At 32.1% G+C, this 20315-nt stretch overlaps 1 protein-coding gene across 1 annotated transcript in view; it reads right to left on the bottom strand.

Moving 5' to 3' along the window:
* EPHA3 (EPH receptor A3) overlaps positions 1-20315 on the bottom strand; it is a 436551-nt gene that overhangs the window by 256709 nt on the left and 159527 nt on the right. The window lies entirely within an intron of this gene.

The raw sequence follows: 20315 nt of genomic DNA, 5'->3' as shown, positions 1-20315 counted from the left end.
TTCCTAAAAATTCAGCTCAAGTAAAAGCTTTGTGCCTTTACCCCATCCCCATTACTGTGTAATTATTTTTATATATTTTATATAAACTTTTTAAAGTATATATATATATGCATAAAAATAATATTTGTAAGTATATGTTGTTTTTCTCCCAATAGTACATAAGCCCCACAGTGACTGGGGATGTTTTTGTCTTTGTATCACCAGCATCCAGAATAGTTTTTTGACACAGTAGGCATTTTTAAATATATGTTGAAGAATCATGATATTATCAATTGACAATCAAGTGGTATACTTATACAATATTCTAGAGTCTAGACAACATTATCAAATTTGGCAAAATATATTTAAAAGAAACAATCAAATATATTATTGAAACATTGTTGCAGAAAGTAAAATTTAGAGCATTGTAAATATGTTACAAAGACAAGAAAGAAAAAAAGGCCAACAAACAATCTCTATATGTAGAGATGCTTGGGACATTACCTTAAAGAGAGTAATAATTATGTGGAATAACGTGGCACTGGACAAACTGTGAAACAAAGGAACATATTTAGACATTTGATAACTGGTTCTTCTTGGCTAAGCATGTGATGAGGAAAAAATTCTTCAATTTGGCTGTGAAAATATTAAAAAGAGACCTGCAAATATCAGCTCTTTTAAGTCATTTGTATCATTTACTCTTCTGAGACTCTTTTGCTCAAGATGTCTAATGAAAAGAGTATGTTGTAATGGGAGAAGACTTAGAGTCTTCTTCCATCTGAGGAATAGACTTGGGTCCTGAGACTTTTTTGTTGTTGTTCCTTTCCTCTCTTGGAGAAATAAGTACAGTTTCTTACTCTAAGAGTTTCTAAACTTCAGGTTAGGTAGCCAGAGAAATATCAGAATTAGAGTCTAGGTTTTGCTGGCAAGTATTGATGTCCCAAGGAGCAAGAATAGACCTTTAGGAGCAACATTTAAGACTTAGGTCAATGGAAACCAAGGTTTGTACTCAGCTGGCAAGACCCAGATATCAACTTGATGGGACCAAGATTATGTAGAAACTGAGTTAAATGAGCCTAAATCTCCATCTCTCTACTCCTCCCAGTCTGACGTAGATAGAGAAGATTTTGCCAATTAGATATTGGGGAATGAATATCTGTATATTTGTTTTTGACACATTTTAAGTAAATATTATTTTGTAAAAGTTAATCAGTCCCCAGCTGTATGACCTTGAGCAAGTCACTTGACCCCCATTGCCTACCCTTACCACTCTTCTGCCTCTGAGCCAATACACAGTATTGACTTCAAGATGGAAGGTAAGGGGTTAAAAAAAAGTCAATCAGTGAAAAGTGGCTAAAAAGAACTAGGGCAGTAGTCAATAGTCCCATGAACAATTAGAGGGGAACCACAAACAGACATTGGGATCTCAGAAGCAGTAAAGATATACCACAGACCTTTTAGGGTACCCTAGGACCCTGTGGGGAATATGAGCAGTGGGATTCTGGGAGAGTATTAGATTCACTGAATTCCAGAGAATATGAAATGATTTGCACACAGTCACAAAACATGTCTAAAGAGGGTTTTGAACCCACATCTTACTGACTCTAACTTCATTTGGTATACCATGCTGTGATTTAAGAGATGGAAACTTCTAAATCCAAAAGGCAAAAGATAAATTAAAAAATGCCATTTACCTTTCTCTTAAGAATTATCATCTCCTAAATCTTAGTATCACCATCTAAAGGAAATATTGATGTACTTTAAAATATTTGTTCTATAGAATAGGTTAAAAATTCTTCAATAAGAATTTAATTTTAAAAACTAAGTATATTATTTTTAATACATGGAAAGGTAGCATATTTTCAACTCATTCAGTTGCCACAACACATACCTGAAAAAGCAGGACCATGTGTTGAACATTTCACATAGTCCTGCTACTATGGTATGACTCATTTTTTTTTCAATCTAAAGTGACCCTCACATGAAAATTTTTATGGCAAAAATTAATTTAGACTTTCTACATTTCTCGGTTTTTTCTCTTATTAGAACTTTCTTGTGTTAGCAAGAATTATCTTATTCCAATGATTTAATTACTCAATGACAAAGCTGGTATGTTATTCATTAGTACATAATCCAATATCACTGGCAAAGGATTTTCTCAATTAAAATTGCTTATGAATTTCAATTTCCACAAGAAATTGACAACTGATCTCTAACTTTTGTTACCTATGTTCCTTGAGCACACACTTGCTCTTTTTCAAGTTAAAGCCATATTATGTCTCTCCAGAGAGACTGTGAAAAGATGCATATTTTAATGATTAAAGGCTGCCCTTACCCTATAAATTTTGTGTGATCTTCCTTTCCCTCTTAAAAGAATAGAGGTTCCCTTAAGCCTGTAAATTTTGTGTGATGTTCCCTTCCCTCTTTTAAAAGAATGAATACTATTTCAGGAGAAAGTATGCAGATCATTAATTTAATCCTCTGAACTATTACATATACATATATTCTTTCCAATTAAAGTAATAGTATGTTAATAAGAAATGGAGCATTCATAATTGTTTGTTGAAGAATTCAACTGTTAACATGAAGTGATTAAAGTACATTAAAGAAAAAAAAGAGAATGACTGTTATAGTATACAATTTATGGTTATTAATGAGGAAAACTTTGCTCCTAAGTGTAGGAAAGTCAGTAACTCCTGCTGGGATCAATAGTATCATTTGCAGAATTCCTTTTAACCAAAGTTTCACCTCTCCACTTGTCAATACATAAATCTTATTCCATTGCTTAGAATAACTAAACAACACCTGGAGAAAGGGGACAGACTGGTTTGGGAAAGGTGAAGACAATAAAGAGAGAAAAAAGGAGGGAGAAAATTTGAGGAAAGAGTAAGTCTTGCCTCGCCTAATTTGGGACATATTTTCTTTTTGTTTAAGATCCTGGCAATGTGAAAATGTTAGAAAATATATAACATACATATACATATATAATAAAGTTAATTATAAAAACACACAGTCACTACAAAACATAGTGTATCTATTTTCATATCTCCTTTCTTAGAAAAACAAAAATCTTAAATGATCAAAGAATAAATGAATAGAAAAAAGTTCAGTATATCATAAATCTAGGAAGCTCTGAAAGATAAATATAACAGCATAAGGGAATCAACTAGTTAAGGTATATCTGTATAATACAGATTTATTTTGTAAAACTCCTTTACATCTCTACTTTTTCCATTAAATAATCTTCTACAAACAGAACTAAAACGATGGAATGATTTTCATTTCTCTGAAAGCACAAGTGAATGTTTATAATGTGGGTAAAACTAGCCCTACAATCCAACATTTCTCAAAAAATTCAATGAAGCATTAATTATCATTGTTTTTGGCAAGCATATATGGAACTTTGGAAATGACCTGAGCTATAAGAAATGTACATAAATCATATTTATTCTGCAAATCTTTCATGTTTCTCTGTTTAAAAGAAATATACCTAAGACTCTGGTATATTTTTTGCTTAGTAATTTAAAACTCATGAATACAAGATCTTTTGAAACAAAGATTTATAATGAACCCCAGGATTCTTTTTCTATGTTATATTATTTTTTCCATCTTATTATGCTTTACTTTAAGAATATGTATATAATAAATTCATATTTTTAAAAATAAACTACAAATTAATTATTAACATAAGAAATTTGACTTGCAAAAAGAATGTAATTAATTATAATACATTTTCAAATAAGGACTAATCAACTTTATAATATAAATAATTGGATATCAGATGGGGGGCTATTTTAGATTTCTTAGAAAAACCAACTGAAAGATTTTACTCTACATATCCGAGTAAGGCAATGTCCATTGCAAATATTACTTCTTCGCTATTATGAAAATTTACTCGAATAATCATTAAAATTGATCATTTTACAAATAAACATGGTAATTTGATGTTTTAAATCATCTTGTGGATGGAGAAGCAACTACAAATCATTGGCAATGTTTATGGATAGAAATCTAGACAATTTTAGCTCCATTTTTTCTACACACTTTTATTGAATCTTATACTATGTATAATGTACCACACTTGGTTCAGAGGGGAATATGAAGATGAGTAAGCCACTGCCACTTTCTTTTAAATGTTTTTGTTATCTTCTAACATTTATATAACATATTAAGGTTTGCAGAATTCTTTAGAAAAATCAAGGTCATTCTCAGTAAGCTCTTATTTTTTTCCTATTCCATGCCTAAGAGGCCCTTTGTATAATGCCCCATTGTCTCCATTGTTCTCAACACTGAGAAAAAGGTGATCATTTTCCACAACAGAGTGAAACATTCTAATTGTGCCTTAGAGCCTAGCACATCCTATTATCTCTGGGAACTTGCCTCTTCCTCTTTCTCTTTAATTCTATCCCTGAACTCATCAAATTCATTTTATCTATTAATGGTGCCTTCATTTCTATCTCAGTTAACTTCCATATTTGAACAAACACAATTTCCAATTGACCTTACCATCCTTTTCACCAATAAGTCATGATGGCAAGGAAAATGGCAGTAAGAAGGAAGGAGTATGCATAGTCATCCCAGTTCATTCTATCAGGGACCATGCACTGATAGAAGATAAGAATTTGGGCCAGACATGAGGAAGACAAAGTAGGTATTCCAGTTTTAGGGCAAAACCAATGGAAAATAGGGATTCTGTTTTGATTCGTTCACTTTGTAAGAATATAAGACATGGAAAAGGCAACTGTGGACATTATTCACAAGGATCATCTTTTACAACTTTCCTATTTCCTCGACTCAGCTTAATTAGTTACCAATTTGGTCTCCCTTAGCACAATATCTCATTGCTATTCATTCTTTTCCATCCTTTTTGCTTTATTATCTTTTGTTTAGAATATAGTAATGACCTCCTTAGTAATCTCATTTTCTGACAATCTTTCCCCTTTTCAAATGTTTTGCATAGTCATTAAACTAATTTTTATTTTTTAATTAAAATTAATTTTTGTTACACTAAAATAACCAGTTAGCTTGCTCCTTTTTTTGCATCATTGACAAACAATAGATATATATGTTAAATTATGTTTTACTTTTTCTATTTATTAGTTCTTTCTCTAGAGTTGGAGGTACACAAGTTATTCTTCAAATAATATTTGTGTTGTTGTTCGTTTCACTCTCCCTAATTTCATTTATGTCTTTCCATGTTTTTTCCCAAAATTAATCTGCTTATCATTTCTCATGGCACAGTAGAATATGATAATCATATGCCACAATTTGCTTAGCCATTCACCAATTAATGAGCATTTCCTCAATTTCCTGTTTTTTTCCATCATGAAGAGAGCTGCTATAAACATTTTAGAACATATAGGGTTTTCCCCCTTTTTTCTTTATCATCTTAGTAAATATTATAGCACTGATCTGATCATTCTTCTAGATAAAAACATTCAATGGCTCACTATTACTTCCTAAAGAAGGTTCAAATTCTGAAGTTATTGCAAGCTACATTATCTTTCACTATTCTCCTGCAAATATCCTACATCCACACCAAAATGTCCATTTCTTTAATAGCTTATATGTTTTCTTTTATGCTTATATAATTTTTCCATTTTAACTTCTCCATCTATCCTTAATCATCAATATTGTTTACCTAATCCAATGACCATTTCAAATGTCATTTTCACTCTAAAGTATGCCCTACACAAATTAGTAGTGATCTTAATCATTTCTGAAGTCATGTAGCACATTTTACCTACATTATAAATGCTTTTCTTTATTGTTACTTATATATTTGACTCATTTCCCCTAAATATAAAAGTTTTTAATGGAAGAATCTCATTTTTCTCTTTTACCAATCCCTTGGAGCACTTAGCTAAATGTACTATGTATTTTTATGTATTGAATAAATATCTGATGGACATAAAATAAGGTGTTTTCACTAGGTTTTTTATTCCCAAATGTTAAAGAACTCTGAAAATGAATGAGTGAAACATCAACAGTGAAAAACAAAAAATGCTTTGAAAAAATTACTTTTTTCTGTTTTGGGGGGTAGTTGGATCTGGGTTTCCCTGTCTTGTGCAGACTGAAAGCCCAATGGACACTTATGGGGGGCCAAAGGCAACTACTTATTAGAACAGGACCTTTTACTTGCTCTATTCCAACCTATGCAATTTCACTACTCCTTAGGTAGCCTGATGTCCCTCCCCACAATCATTTGGTGCAGACAACTAGTCATCTTAGGCAGTTAATTCTCAGAACTCCTGAATTCAAGAGATGTACCAGTCTCTCTAGTAGCAGGGATTTAGGGCATGTGCCACCACTCCCAGGCAAAATCTATTTTCTGCATTTAAGAACCTAGAGTTCACTAAAAGGTTGTTCAAGTTTCAAAATATATTCCATCAAAGAACCTTGGAGAGAATCATCTTCTTGACTTTAAACCATGCATGACATTTATTAAAAACAAAGATGTTATGAGTTTTGCATGTTTTAAACATGTGTGCTAACTAGAAAAATGCAACTTTAATAAAAAAAAAGATCTATTTGTACACCTTTAAACAAGAAATTTACTCTTATATTAAAGAGTGTACTGTTTCCTAAAGATTGTTTATAGCAGAACAACTATTCCCACTAAAAATATTATCTAATTATAGATTTAATCCTTTACAATGCTGGTGAAGGTATTCTGTATTAAAGCTAAATACAACTTACTACAGCACGTATTTCTCTTTCCTTAGATGATTTTCAGAATAGAATTGAAGTCTATTGGCTGAAGACATGCTGACTACATGATATATAGAATACAGAATGGCAAATGTTATCTAACACATCCACACGTAAAATAATTGACTTGCCAGAGCACAGAACGCTGAAATGATAGAGGTTTCATTGTGTCTGTTGAAAGATCATTGACACAACCTAGTGGGAAGGGTCAAAGTGGTATGCCAGCAGGTGGCCTAGATCTATTCAACAGAGAAACATAGTACAGACATCTATGTCCCATATTACAGTGATGTGATGTAGGAAGCTATCACAATGTCACTTTACTATCTTTAGAAAAAGCCCTTTTTAGAATTGAAAGCTCTACAGAAATAAAAAGGGGGAAGAAAGAGAGAAACAGACAGAAACAGAGAGTGTGAGTGAGAGAAAGAAAAAGAGAAAGAGAGAGAGAGAGAGAGAGAGAGAGAGAGAGAGAGAGAGCTAGGAAAAAAATTAAACATAGAAAATAATTCATATTATGAGTTAATTAACCTTTTAATTCCATTATTTTTATCATTTTCCAAATCCAGAATAAATAAAATCCTTGCTTTGTTATTTCCTCAAATAAATAAAATAAGGGACCAAATCATTAATTTTCAATGCTGGGCTAGAAATGCATGCTAACTTTTAGCCTTAACCTGAAGCCTCAGAGGCAACTTACTTCTGTGATTTAAAATGGGTCTAAAATGTAAATCTAGTTTGAACTCCAAAATTAGAGAGAGAGAGAAAAATAGTGAGATACAGAGACAAAGAGAGACAGAGAGACAGAAAGACAGAAAGACAGAGACAGAGTATAATATTTTTTTTTAATTTGCTAAGAGAAGAATTAAGGAAAATAAATCCCAGCCAGTGAATTTATGTAATTAAAATACTCCATTTTAATCACATTGATTTTTAAACTAACCAGTAATATCCTAATATTTTATAAAATACATCATTATCTTTCAAAAATATATACAGCATATTATTATTATACTTTAAAATGTTGAATTATTCAATATTTTTAAAAAGAAAAATTCATAAATACATTCTCTTGTCCGTTTCTATCTTTCTACTCATATGCACTGATATTTTTCCCAAGATATGGAGAAAAATGTTATTACATACCTAAAAGAAAGCAGAAAAGTATTTTTGATGTTTACTTTTTCCTTGTTCTAAACAGTAATATAAAATGAAACAAATCTATTGAGGATATAGAAATATTTAATTACTTTTTTCTTTCATAAGTTCTTAACCATCTTTCTACTCCATTTGTGACTCTCTTTCATTATTCAAATTGACTTTCATGCCATCAAGTGGTAAGGGCAAAAATGATCATCTTGCAGGGTTAATTGCAATTGAACTTGTCCCTATCCCACCACAAAAAATATTCAAAAGCTTTTTTCCCTTTTCTTCTTTTCTTTTGTCTCTAAACACTTTGGTTTCCAAAAACATATATTTAGAACAATGGCCAAGATATATTGGAGTATAAAATCCATCAAACTGATAGGGAGTATCTAAAGAAATAGCCACACTGATATTTAACACTTGAAGAACACTAGAATAGTTTACTTTAAACAAAATATGATAAATTTTAAGCTATTTTATCATTTCTTTAAAAATATCTCTGTCCTCCACTGATCCTCCCTTCTGTCTCTTAGCCAGTACCATAGTTTTTTTTAATTTTAAACCCTTAACTTCTGTGTATTAACTTATAGGTGGAAGATTGGTAAGGGTAGGCAATGGGGGTCAAGTGACTTGCCCAGGGTCACACAGCTGGGAAGTGTCCGAGGCCGGATTTGAACCTAGGACCTCCTGTCTCTAGGACTGGCTCTCAATCCACTGAGCTACCCAGCTGCCCCCAGTACCATACAGTTTTGATGGCCACTGCTTTATAGTACAGTTTAATATCTGGTACTGCTAGGCCACCTTCCTTTACGTTTTTTTTTTCATTATTTCCCTTGATATTCTTGATCTTTTGTTATTCCAGATGAAATTTGTTTATAATTTTTCCTAATTCAGTAAAAAAGTTTTTTGGTAGTATGATAGGTATGGTGCTAAATAGGTAAATTAATTTGGGTAGAATGGTCATTTTTATTATGTTAGCTCTTCCTATCCATGAGCAATCAATGTTTTTCCAATTGTTTAGATCTAGTTTTAATTGTCTGGAAAGTGTTTTGTAGTTATTTTCGTATAATTCCTGTGTTTGTTTTGGTAGATAGATTCCTAAGTATGTCTAGGGTGATTTTAAATGGTGTTTCTCTTTCTACCTCTTGCTGCTCTAATGTGTTGGAAATATATAGAAATGCTGATGATTTATGTGCATGTATTTTGTATCATGCAACTTTGCTAAAGTTGTTGATTATTTCTACCAGCTTCTTAGTTGATTCTCTAGGATTTTTTAAGTATACCATTATATCATCTGCAAAGAGTGATAGCTTTGTCTCCTCACTGCCTATTTTGATACCTTCAATTTCTTTTTCTTCTCTAATTGCTACTGCTAATGTTTCTAGTACTATGTTAAACAATTGAGGTGATAGTGGGCATCCTTGCTTCACTCCTGATCTTATTGGGAAGGCTTCTAATTTATCCCCATTGCATATGATGCCTGTTGATGGTTTAAGTTATATATTGTTTATTATTTTTAGGAAAGGTCCTTCTATTCCTATACTTTCCAGTATTTTCAATAGGAATGGGTGCTGTATTTTGTCAAAGGCTTTTTCAGCATCTATTTAGATAATCATGTGATTTTTGTTTGTTAGATTGTTGATATGGTCAATTACGTGGATGGTTTTCCTAATGTTGAACCGTCCTTGCATTCCTGGTATAAATCCCACCTGATTGTGGTGGATGATCCTCTTGATCACTTGCTAGAGTCTCTTTGCTAGTATTCTATTTAAGATTTTTGCATCTATGTTCATTAGGGATATTGGTCTGTAGTTTTCTTTCTCCGTTTTTGATCTACCTGGCTTTGGAATCAGTACCATATTCTTAGTACTTGAAGAACCCTTACATAATCTGTTTACAAAATTATAAAATCAAATTCATAAAATATATGTTTATAAACTAATGAATTGAGGTTTTTTAGAAGATATGCAGGCTCCAAATGTGTGTTGGAACCAGCTAGAAATAGCTCTGATTGTTAAAATTTCAGTGTTAACTTTTTTGATTCATATAGTGAAATACACTTTTAATCAGGCCTTGATTTATTTCTTTGTTGGTTTTCTAGGCTTAAAAAAATGTCTAAAATATATATTAAACTTTAAAAATGCATTCTAAGCTTGTCCTTTTCAGCAGAGATGGTTGTTCAACATTTACTAGCATATTCCTAATGAGCAGCCTTCAAATTCCAATAAGCAACTTCTAATATATATGTATATACAATTTAATTCAAGTTAAAATATAGCAATTCCAAGACTTCATAAAAATCTTTTTAAGGCACATAATGTATTCATCCTTTAAATATTAAACCTGAAACACAGAAATGAAGTGAAATAGTAAATGTAATGAAAAATGTCTGTCCCATTACCTTCTGTGAAAATAAATAATAATGCAATGTGCTTTGTTAACTGGGGCATGGGAGGATCCCTTTGTTTAGCTCTAAACACTCCTAGTTTATTAAGATCAAGTTGTTGTTACAAACAAGGAGAAGTTTCCTGAAGTGGAGAATTGCAATTAATTTTTCTAACCCAAAGAAAAAGAGACTAGGGCTTGAGAATTATGGTTTTCTTGAAGTTACCACTAGACTATCTCTGGGGAGAAAAACAAACTATTAATATTGCCTATTGAAATGACATCCTGCTGTGTGACCCTGGGCAAGTCACTTGACCCCCAATGCCCATCCTTACCACTCTTTCACCTACGAGCCAATAAACAGAAGTTAAGGGTTTAAAAAAACAACAACAAAAAAAACTAAAAAACAAATGACATCCTGGAAATTTCTTTTTACCCTCACATGAAACAACAGCAGCCTAAATAAATTTTCCTTTGGCAATTTGTATAGGTCAAAGAAGTAGTTCCATATCAGTTTAAAGGAAAGTGATATTGTTTTTAATCCCCTATATGTAAGATGTCATATGAGTTTTAAAAAGTAGTCTGAAAACATTCCTCTTTTTTTAAAAATATTTCAATTTTGGACTGTTCTATATATAAAAATAAATATTTGCATTATTTAATATTATTATTTTGTCCCCCCAATCTGTCTTTTGAAAGCCTTAATAGACAGATAATTTCTACAAAGAGTTGTCAGTTTGAGGATTTCTTTATTTTCAAAGCTGCCAGAAAATAATGAAAGGAACTAGAAGGATAAAGTGAACTTTGTTTTTAATGTATCAGGACAGACCCACACACACTTTACCTAAGATGGGAAACAACTTATCTGTTAGTCTCCCACTAATCAGAGGAGGTCCAATACCACTAAGTGGATCAACTAGTTAATGAGTGATGTGAATATGCTAGAATGGTACTGGAAATGACTGGATATTAGGAGACACAATCACTCTTTCTTCATCATTCCTTGGAAAAATAAATTGGCATGGCACTAAGAATGCAAGTAGGATACTAAATAATACTAACTTACTGGATCATACGACTGAGACTATCAGGGACTGTTTTAACTAGTGAGAAAAAAATGTGTTCTTGGGCAAAGTGAAAGAATGTGAAAGGAAATGAATAGTTACTCCCATACAACATTTTTACCCCATTTATTAAACTGGCAAGAAGCACTATGTTTTAAATTTTATATCATTATTTATCATTTTATTTTTGAAGTCAGTTTTGCCTCTTGATTTAATTTATACAATAAATATGTTACTGAAATTTATATGTATTTTTAAAAGAAGAAGCAAATAACAGAAAGAACTCATCTAAGTGTCAAAAACAAGGTCCAAGATCCTGGGTCACACAATACCTGCCATGTAGGGGGTACATAAAATCTCTAAGACTCATCTTTAACAGAGATTAAAAATTTTGCTACCTATTTCATAAAATTATTCTAAAGAAAATGCTTCCTGTAACTGCGGATCATTGTCAATCAAATTATCTTTTGCCCTCTAAGAAATAATTAACCTTAATTTCTAACACATTACTAATTGTCAGTGATTCTATTATTTCTAAGTGATTACTAATTGTCAATGATTCTTAGATTCCAATTTTAAGTATCTCAGCCTTCAACCTCTTTGCCAAGAAATCTAGAAATACTATAGCTACAGTCAACAAGACAGCTCACCTTTAAGGGGGACAGTACTATAAATGAAGAGTCTTTTTGCGGGGCAAATAATGACAGGCTAATTCAGTTAAATGGTGAATTTGCAACTTCTGATGTAGTTACCTTAAAAGAGGTCACATATGTACAGTATGGGATATGTAAAATAATTCCTTGTTGATAGAAATCACTAACATTTGATAACATTTTAGTCATTCGTGAGTAAATACATGACTTTGGACCTTACAAAATGCCAAGGTAAGATTCTTGTGGAACTGTCATCTTCATCATTCATTGCTCTGTGAAAAAATCAGTGAAGGATTAACTGTTAGGAAAAGAATGACCCAAAACAGGTGTTTTGGAGAATTGTTTTCATGAAAAAACCCAAACATATTCTGGGATTATCAATGCTCCTAGACTGAGGTTTCATAGTAATGTCAAATTAGTACTATTATTTTAACAATCTGAGCAGGTTTCTTTCTTTTTTCCCCAAACTGAAATGTTGAGAGCTATACTTCCTGTCTTTGGCCACATTGCCTTAGGAAACAAACTTGACCCTTTCTCTTAACTATCTCACTGTCAGTTTTGCCTACTGTGGCTGTCATATATTCCAGAGCATCAGCTGGGCAGAATGGGCCCGGGAATAGATCTATTAGCATCTCAAAAGAGCAATTCAGTCTGCTTGATTACCAATTCACTCAAATTAATTAATTTTTAATTCTGCACTACCTCAACCATTATCAATCAAGTGCAACAGAAACATTCACTGAAATCTGACATTGTCCATGGCAAGAGGGTACCTTATTAGAGGCTCAACCTGAGCAATCTGTCACTTTGGATGCATGAAAAAAAATTATTCCTCATAGAAATTATTGTACAGTATTGCTGTGATTAATTATACTCCTTCATAAAGGTCACTAAGAAGAGGTGGGGTTTGTAGTGGTTTTGTGATCCATAATTCAAGACTGAAGAACTGCCAGTTTGACCAAAATCCTCTTATCCCACCTATTCTTTCTTCACTTTATTCCAGTCCTACTCAATTATTTTTAATAAAAAGAACTGGCCCTGTATAATAAAAAATATAAACAATAACTGCAGCATTTAAAGGGTAAAAGTACCTGTTAAATAAAGGACTTACTGAGATCTCTGAGATGTAAGGCAGACTTTTTTGAGGTAAGAGTATTTCTATACTATAAAATATCAGTCTTGGGTCTGGTGAAGAAAATGGTTTAGGACTAAAAGATTAAGATCTTACTCTTAGGTACTGACAGTTCATTAAAAAGCGTCTAATTTGTAACTCTGGTCTTATGCTATCTTTAAAAAAAATAAGTTAATTGGCAAAATATCCCTCTAGTCTTCTTTAACCCTAATTCGCTAGAACAGGTCTAAAGAATGAAACTTGCATTAAAAAAGCATTTACTTTGAACAGCACAATCCTCTTTCAGTGAAGTGCTTTTGATATTCCATAATGCAATTTATATAGATATTGAAGCAGCATATGGGATTTTCTTGAAAATGTTGAGCTGCCATGTCTGGATAGTCTGAGATTAAAGGTGTTCAGGCACCAGGGCACCCTTTGAAACTGAGATCATTTTGTAAAGAGAGGGAGAATGAGTAACTTGTATATGGTCAAATTCAGAATCCACTTAAACCTTGCCAGGTCTGAATTTCTAACCCAACTTAAGCTGTTTGAGGTGGTGTGCAATGGATTTTTGCCTTTGAGGGGAATAAAGCTTAGATTCCCTGTCAGACAGCAGACTTTAAAAAAAACAAAAAACAAGCAAAAAAATCCTTTAAAATAGTCAAGAATATTGTAGTAAACACTTATTATTTTAATAACATTGGATAGAGAGTTATATACACATACATATGTACATATTCAATATGTATTCATATAGAGTGATTTAAAATATACATAGTACTTCATAAAAATTGTCATATTGTATACTCATAATAACCATGGCAAAGTGGTTAGAGAGCCATACTCAAAACCCGAAAGATCTGAGTTCAAGTACTCAAGTATATACTACGTCTTACTACTCAAATTATTTAACTTTTAATTTTCTAAGAACTGCCTATGTCTGAAGAATCAGAAAAAAAATTTAAATCACCCTAGTAATCCTTATAATTGAGATCAGTTGGTTAGGAGAGGGTAGCAATCTAATACTATGAGTTGCAGAGAAGGTGCTAACTTGATGTAGGAGAGCGAATTTCCTCACTTCAATTCCTATCACCCAACAATCTTTGAGTTAGAAAATATTATCATTTCAAATTTACAAAATGGGGAAACTGAGGCTGAGGGAAATTGGGAAATTTTCCCACAGTAGCACAGTAGTAAGTGTTGGGAAATCTGAACTGAAGTCTCTCTCTCTAGACTCCAAGTAGCATGTCCTCTACAAAATAGATCAATGGCAAAGAAATCTAGTGAGAATCCCCTTCACTATAATATATAGCAAAAGGAAAGCAATGATACTAATTGATACTTATTAAAATTATTTGAAAATGCTTTACCAAATACCTTGAAATTATTTTATCAGCATTCAGAGAAATGCTACTAAGTTTTTTTAATAATTGGGGAAATGAAACCTAGAGATACCAATATATATCTTCAAAATAAGACAATATCTCCAATACAATAATTGTTAGTGCTAAATCTTAGGGGCTAGAACTTATTCATTATTCCACTAAATAATATAAGCTCCTAAAATGTGAATTGGTTTGAGACAAATTTTGGTAATAGGCATTGGACCATCCATGGGCAAATCACAATATGAAGAATTTCAGTTATGAAATACTTTCTCTTAGTGAAGATCACTACATTCAAAAATGGGTTTCTGAGGGAAATAGTATAGTTTCTAACCATGAAAAAGTTTTGGACAGATTTCTATCCATCTCAGACAGGCTTAAGAACTGTACTGTCTAAATATGAAATGATGTAATAAATTATTTTTCTAGGTCCCTTAGCACATTGTAGAAAAATAAATTTTGATTTTGATTGAATTGAAAGCTTCTTATGTACCCCCAATAGCTTGAAGACATGGATATAATCAAAAAGTGTCTGTGATTTCCCAATGCTAAATTGCTAAGTGATAACTTTGGATTCTAAGGCAAATATTTCACTTTGTGCTGGTTCTTTGGCAGAGAACTTTAGGCTAACTGCCAAAGTGTACACAAGTTGGCCTCACATTTCCATCTGGCAGCAGCATGCCTTGTTACTCCCACTCTTCCCTTCTCCCGGCTCTTCACCCCTATTTTCTTCCCCAACCCCCACTGCTTTTAACCTCCAACACATTTTAAAGGCTGCTTTTAAGATTGGTACTTTGGAATATAATCCACATAAATAAGAACTAGTCTGTTTCCTGATATTGACATTTCTTCTGTTCTAAGTATCCACAGGGGATAATATGCTTTATTCTTTAATTGTAACCTTAATTAGTTTTAAACATAAATTTGCTGAACCTTCCTCATCTTTCCACAAAACTCACAAGGGCATCACTCAGCTCCAAGTAGCTTGTTATTTGGGAGGGAACAGACCTTATACCTAAAAGAAATTCTCTCTCTCTCTCTCTCTCTCTCCCCCTATCTATCTAAAGACACACATATATACATACATCTATGTTCATATTTAAATCTACATGTTTGTGTCTAAGAGATTGCAATGGAGAGAGTTTCAAAAAAAGATTTTTGACTATGATAATATTTTGTCGCAATTAAGCCAGCACATTTAAAATAATAATTTTCTTCTCTTTGATTATAAGCTTGAATCTCCACTGGAAAACTCATTTTTCAAGAAGTCAGTTAACTGTTTAAGAGAAAATTTTCTTCTGGGCATGATGTACATTTCCACAGAGATATGTCATCCTTACAGGGAGACATAGATGATGAAAATGATAAAATTAAAGACCCACCAAAATTTTACCTAGTTTGAATCCTCAATAATAGTTAAACTCAGAAACACTAAATCAGAACTATTTAGTTAATAATTCACAATATTCAAAGCATCTAGGCTATAGACTTTTAAAAATAGGAACCCGGTATATATAAAGGGATTTATAGTTAGGTAGTAAGATGAGACATATTCAAAAATACTTATAATACAAATTAAGATTGAATCCATATCTATAGACATATATATTATGTATATTATATGCATAATACATATGTTTGTTTGTATATGTGGATATATATATATATATATATAATGAAGGAGCAAGCACCTTCAGTAGATGACATTTTGAAAGAATATTTTCCAAATATGGAGTATGGTATATGTGAATGTATGAAGGTGGAAGAGGGCAGGATGAGTTAGAAGACTGTTAGCTCTGCTGGACCAAAGCAAACAGTAAATGAAAGGGACTAATATTAAATGGGGCCCGAAATTTAAGTTGAAGACAGAAAAGTCTTGAATTCTGGGATGAAGAGTTTTTATTTATCCTATGTCATAAGATCAAAGGATCATAATATTAGAGCTGTAGGGAACCTAAAAGGTTCTAGCCTCTGGAAGCTGAGAAACAGAGAGGTGAAGTGATTTTCTTGAGTTCACTCAGCTATTAAGTGTTAGAGGCAAAATTTGAAACCAAGTCTTCATCAAGTCCTTCTATCAGTAAAAAAAAGAAAAGAAAAAGGAAAGAAAAGAAAAGAAAAACTATTTTGATCACACTAACCTAATATATGAAATTTGATTTTTACAAATTATATATTCATACTTCAACAATAATTATTCCATACATCATAAAACTTACTGAAAAAATGTTAAAGGATGATACAATGAAAAAATAATATTGGATCCTAGAGTTAATGTAGTTTACTGAAAAGACAAATAACATGGTTTTACCTCTGCTTCAGGAAAATCTCCTTGGTAGCTAAATGGAGGATAGATAGGAGAGAAAATAGACTACATAATAATTAGGAGGATATCTCAATGGTACAGGTAAAAAACTGAACTAGGTGACTGAGTGAATAGAGAGGACTCAGGTGTAAGAGATATAGAAATGATAAACTGTAGAAGCAGGAAGTCTACTGAAGAGGCTACTCAAAAAATTCTAATTTATAATTGAATAGGAAATTAGAGATCATATGAAAATTATAAATGATACATTTTTTTAAACCCTTAACTTCGGTGTATTGTCTCATAGGTGGAAGAGTGGTAAGGGTGAGCAATGGGGGTCAAGTGACTTGCCCAGGGTCACACAACTCGGAAGTGGCTGAGGCCGGATTTGAACCTAGGACCTCCTGTCTCTAGGCCTGACTCTCAATCCACTGAGCTACCCAGCTGCCCCCGAAATGATACATTTTTACTTAAAAGAGAAATATTTTAAACTGTACATGAGAACAAATCTATGCTTTTATATAGAGTACATAAATGAAGCTCAACCATTCTCTAATATTTTATAATTTATTGCATACTTTGAATAATTATTTTAAATCATACTTTGTATAATATATTAACTGTCTTCCTTGGGGTAAAATAAGCTAAAACAGCTGTTCTACAAAAAAAGATAATAGAATCATGATTTAAATTAAGCTCAGTATCAACAGAAATACCTTTTCTAGAGACTTATTTATTCTGGAAATACATAATATACTTCATGTTAATTTATTTTTGATTCCCAAGTCTATAGGTTCATAATTATGTTGTAAAATGAAATTTATATTGAAATCGTGCTTGTGAATAAAGGATTTTATTCTTTGATACTATCATTTGCTATTTTTAAATAATTAATTAAAATTTTACCAGATTACCTTAGTTATTTGTTTACCCAAGAAATAAACACACACTGTTAACACTATAATTCCTGAACTGAGTTTTCAGTATTATTATGGGTAGTTATCTCCTAGCACCACATCTTATAATTTCTAGCTGCCAAGTACATTACTTGGCAGATGCCACCTTCCCCCAGAGGATGGATGATCAACACAGTCACTTTGATGATAAAAGTAAAAACTTTCCAATTACTCCATTCAGGTCAGCCCATGAAATACCTGAGCTTCTGAAAAGTTATCAGTAATGACATCAGATAGGAAAAAAATGAGTTAGTCCCCACTGGAAATGATAAGAAATGAAAACATCAAGTGTTTAACATTCATTTCATAGCATAAATAAAAATCAACATGTCACAATGTAGTGTGATAATACTACATTGCTCTCTAAATATGCTAAAAAAAACACTAAGAAATAAAAAGGCAAGTGTTAACCTCTGGTTTTTCCACAAATATTATTAATAAATCTCCATTAAATAAATGTTTAATTCTCATATTTATAAAAAGAGTTATGTTGTTCCATATCCAATCCATATTAAAAGTGGGTCAGAGATCAATTTGCAGTTTTTGCAGAAATTTGATGCATCCATCTTAACATTTTAAAATAAATGTATTTCTCCTTTCTATTGTATTTTCTCTTAGTAACCTTAATTCACCTTAAGAGCCCTCCCTGTGAAGAATGTAAATGAAAGTCAACAAGACCAGCTTTTCCCTTTGGTTAACCTCCTGCCTTTTCTAGCTCAAAGACTTCAGTATGCTGTCATCTATCTCAGTCATGTCTTCTACTGACTCCTACTGTGATGTGGCACAGAACTTCAATTCTTAGTTAAAAACAACTCAGGAATCATATTTTGGGAACTTAAATTCCTTCCTTTCTCTGATACCATCCTTCAAATTAAACAACAATTTAGCAATAAATAAATAAAGACAACAAGCTCAGCCCCAGCCCTTAAGGTGTGTCTTAGTAACAGAAGACAGAGGAAATGAGGTCATATCTATAATAATAATTAAAACATTCAGAAAACTTTGCTGTTATGAGTAGTAGCAAACTACAATGATAGTTCTTGAAAGGGTAGAAAAACTAGTGGAAGACATTTGCACATTTTTTCCCATCTTACCAAAGGATAAAGGCAATAAATGTAGATCATTTGGGAAGAATTCCAACTATGTAAGAAAGATATTTTTAAAATTGCATTTTAATATACTGCACGAATAAATATGGTCTCCTAATTTTCAGTTTTCAGCAGCATATAGATTGATAATGGCTCATGTTCATAGGATTTATATTTAATCTGCACAAACTATCTTGTGCAAATTCATATTTTAGGAGAAGGCACTCTGTCTCTTATATATTGCTTGGGTCTTATTATATTTTTGGAAGGCAAAAATCTGAACTTAGGAAATTCTTTTTGTCTTACAAATTTGAGGAAGTTGCTTTGGCATTGCAAAAACAATTACACCCAGTGAGTTATGGTAATAAACACTGAGACTTCTTTGAGTCAAGGTGAGAGGAAGAAAATGGACCAATGATTAATTCTCTCCATTATTTTACTTTATTTTTATCCTGGCCATCACTGAGTTAGAGTAAATATCTAATTTATTTCCAATCTATACTGTCAAAAACATGAGCTATTCTTATACATGGTATCACAATAACGCACAATCCCAAAATGGGATTCTTTTTGTCTTTTTGTAGAAGTGATTTTGTATAACATATTGGTAATATGAATTGTCATGTAATATTGACTGGCAGAGAATCATGAAATTAATTATGAAGCATAGGTATATTTAAATATATTGAATATTCCTTGTCAGTCTTCAACATTTTCTTATGAAGCAAAATTAATGCATATCTTCATAAAATTAGAGAAATTTACATTTTTACTCATTCTTACAATTAATACATACATCAAATGCATTGATGTCTGGTACTTTAGTATCCCTCAGATAGTTCCATTTTTCATTCTGCAACCATAATCAATTTCTGTCCATAGATTTTAGGGTCCTTCAAACTTGGCCTGCTCTATGTAACTTCATCCATCTGCTACAACACACCTCTTGGGCTGCCTGCTGCCTCCACACATGTCAGGCTGGCTTCATCACTATTCCCTACATTCCTTCCTCTCCCTTCTAGCTCCAAATATTAGACTAAACTTGTCAATAATTTCAGAAAAATAGCCTCTCCTTTCATACCCACAGTCAGTTTTTAGGCTATATCCTCCATAAGCCTTTGAAGAACCAAACTGAGTGCTGGCATCCAATCATAACCAAGTGAATCTTTTCAAATTCTCATTTCAGTCATTTATTTAGAGTAAGTAATTATTATTATGAGTTTTGAAAATATAATTATGAAGGTCAGGTAATTTCATGATTACTTAAGTTTTCAAGTCTAATTCTCATATTATAATAAATAGGATGCTGTATTAATATAAAAAGTAATTCAGGAGTATGTTCCCATGCTAGTAAACACAGACAGTCATATGACAATTGTTGATGGTAATGAAATTTAACAATGATCCTATCTCCGCCAGGTGGCAATGAAATACATATTCATTCAAGGACCATTGGCTAGTTTTTTTCTGCAAAAGATAATTCTAGTTGCTTCACAGAAAGAAGATAGATTATATACCTAAGCATTAAGTATATA

Source organism: Gracilinanus agilis, chromosome 3, assembly GCF_016433145.1.
Source record: "Gracilinanus agilis isolate LMUSP501 chromosome 3, AgileGrace, whole genome shotgun sequence".
Taxonomy (NCBI): Eukaryota; Metazoa; Chordata; class Mammalia; order Didelphimorphia; family Didelphidae; genus Gracilinanus; species Gracilinanus agilis.
The sequence above is the reverse complement of the archived record's forward strand: the minus strand, read 5'-3'. Positions and strand labels throughout refer to the sequence as shown.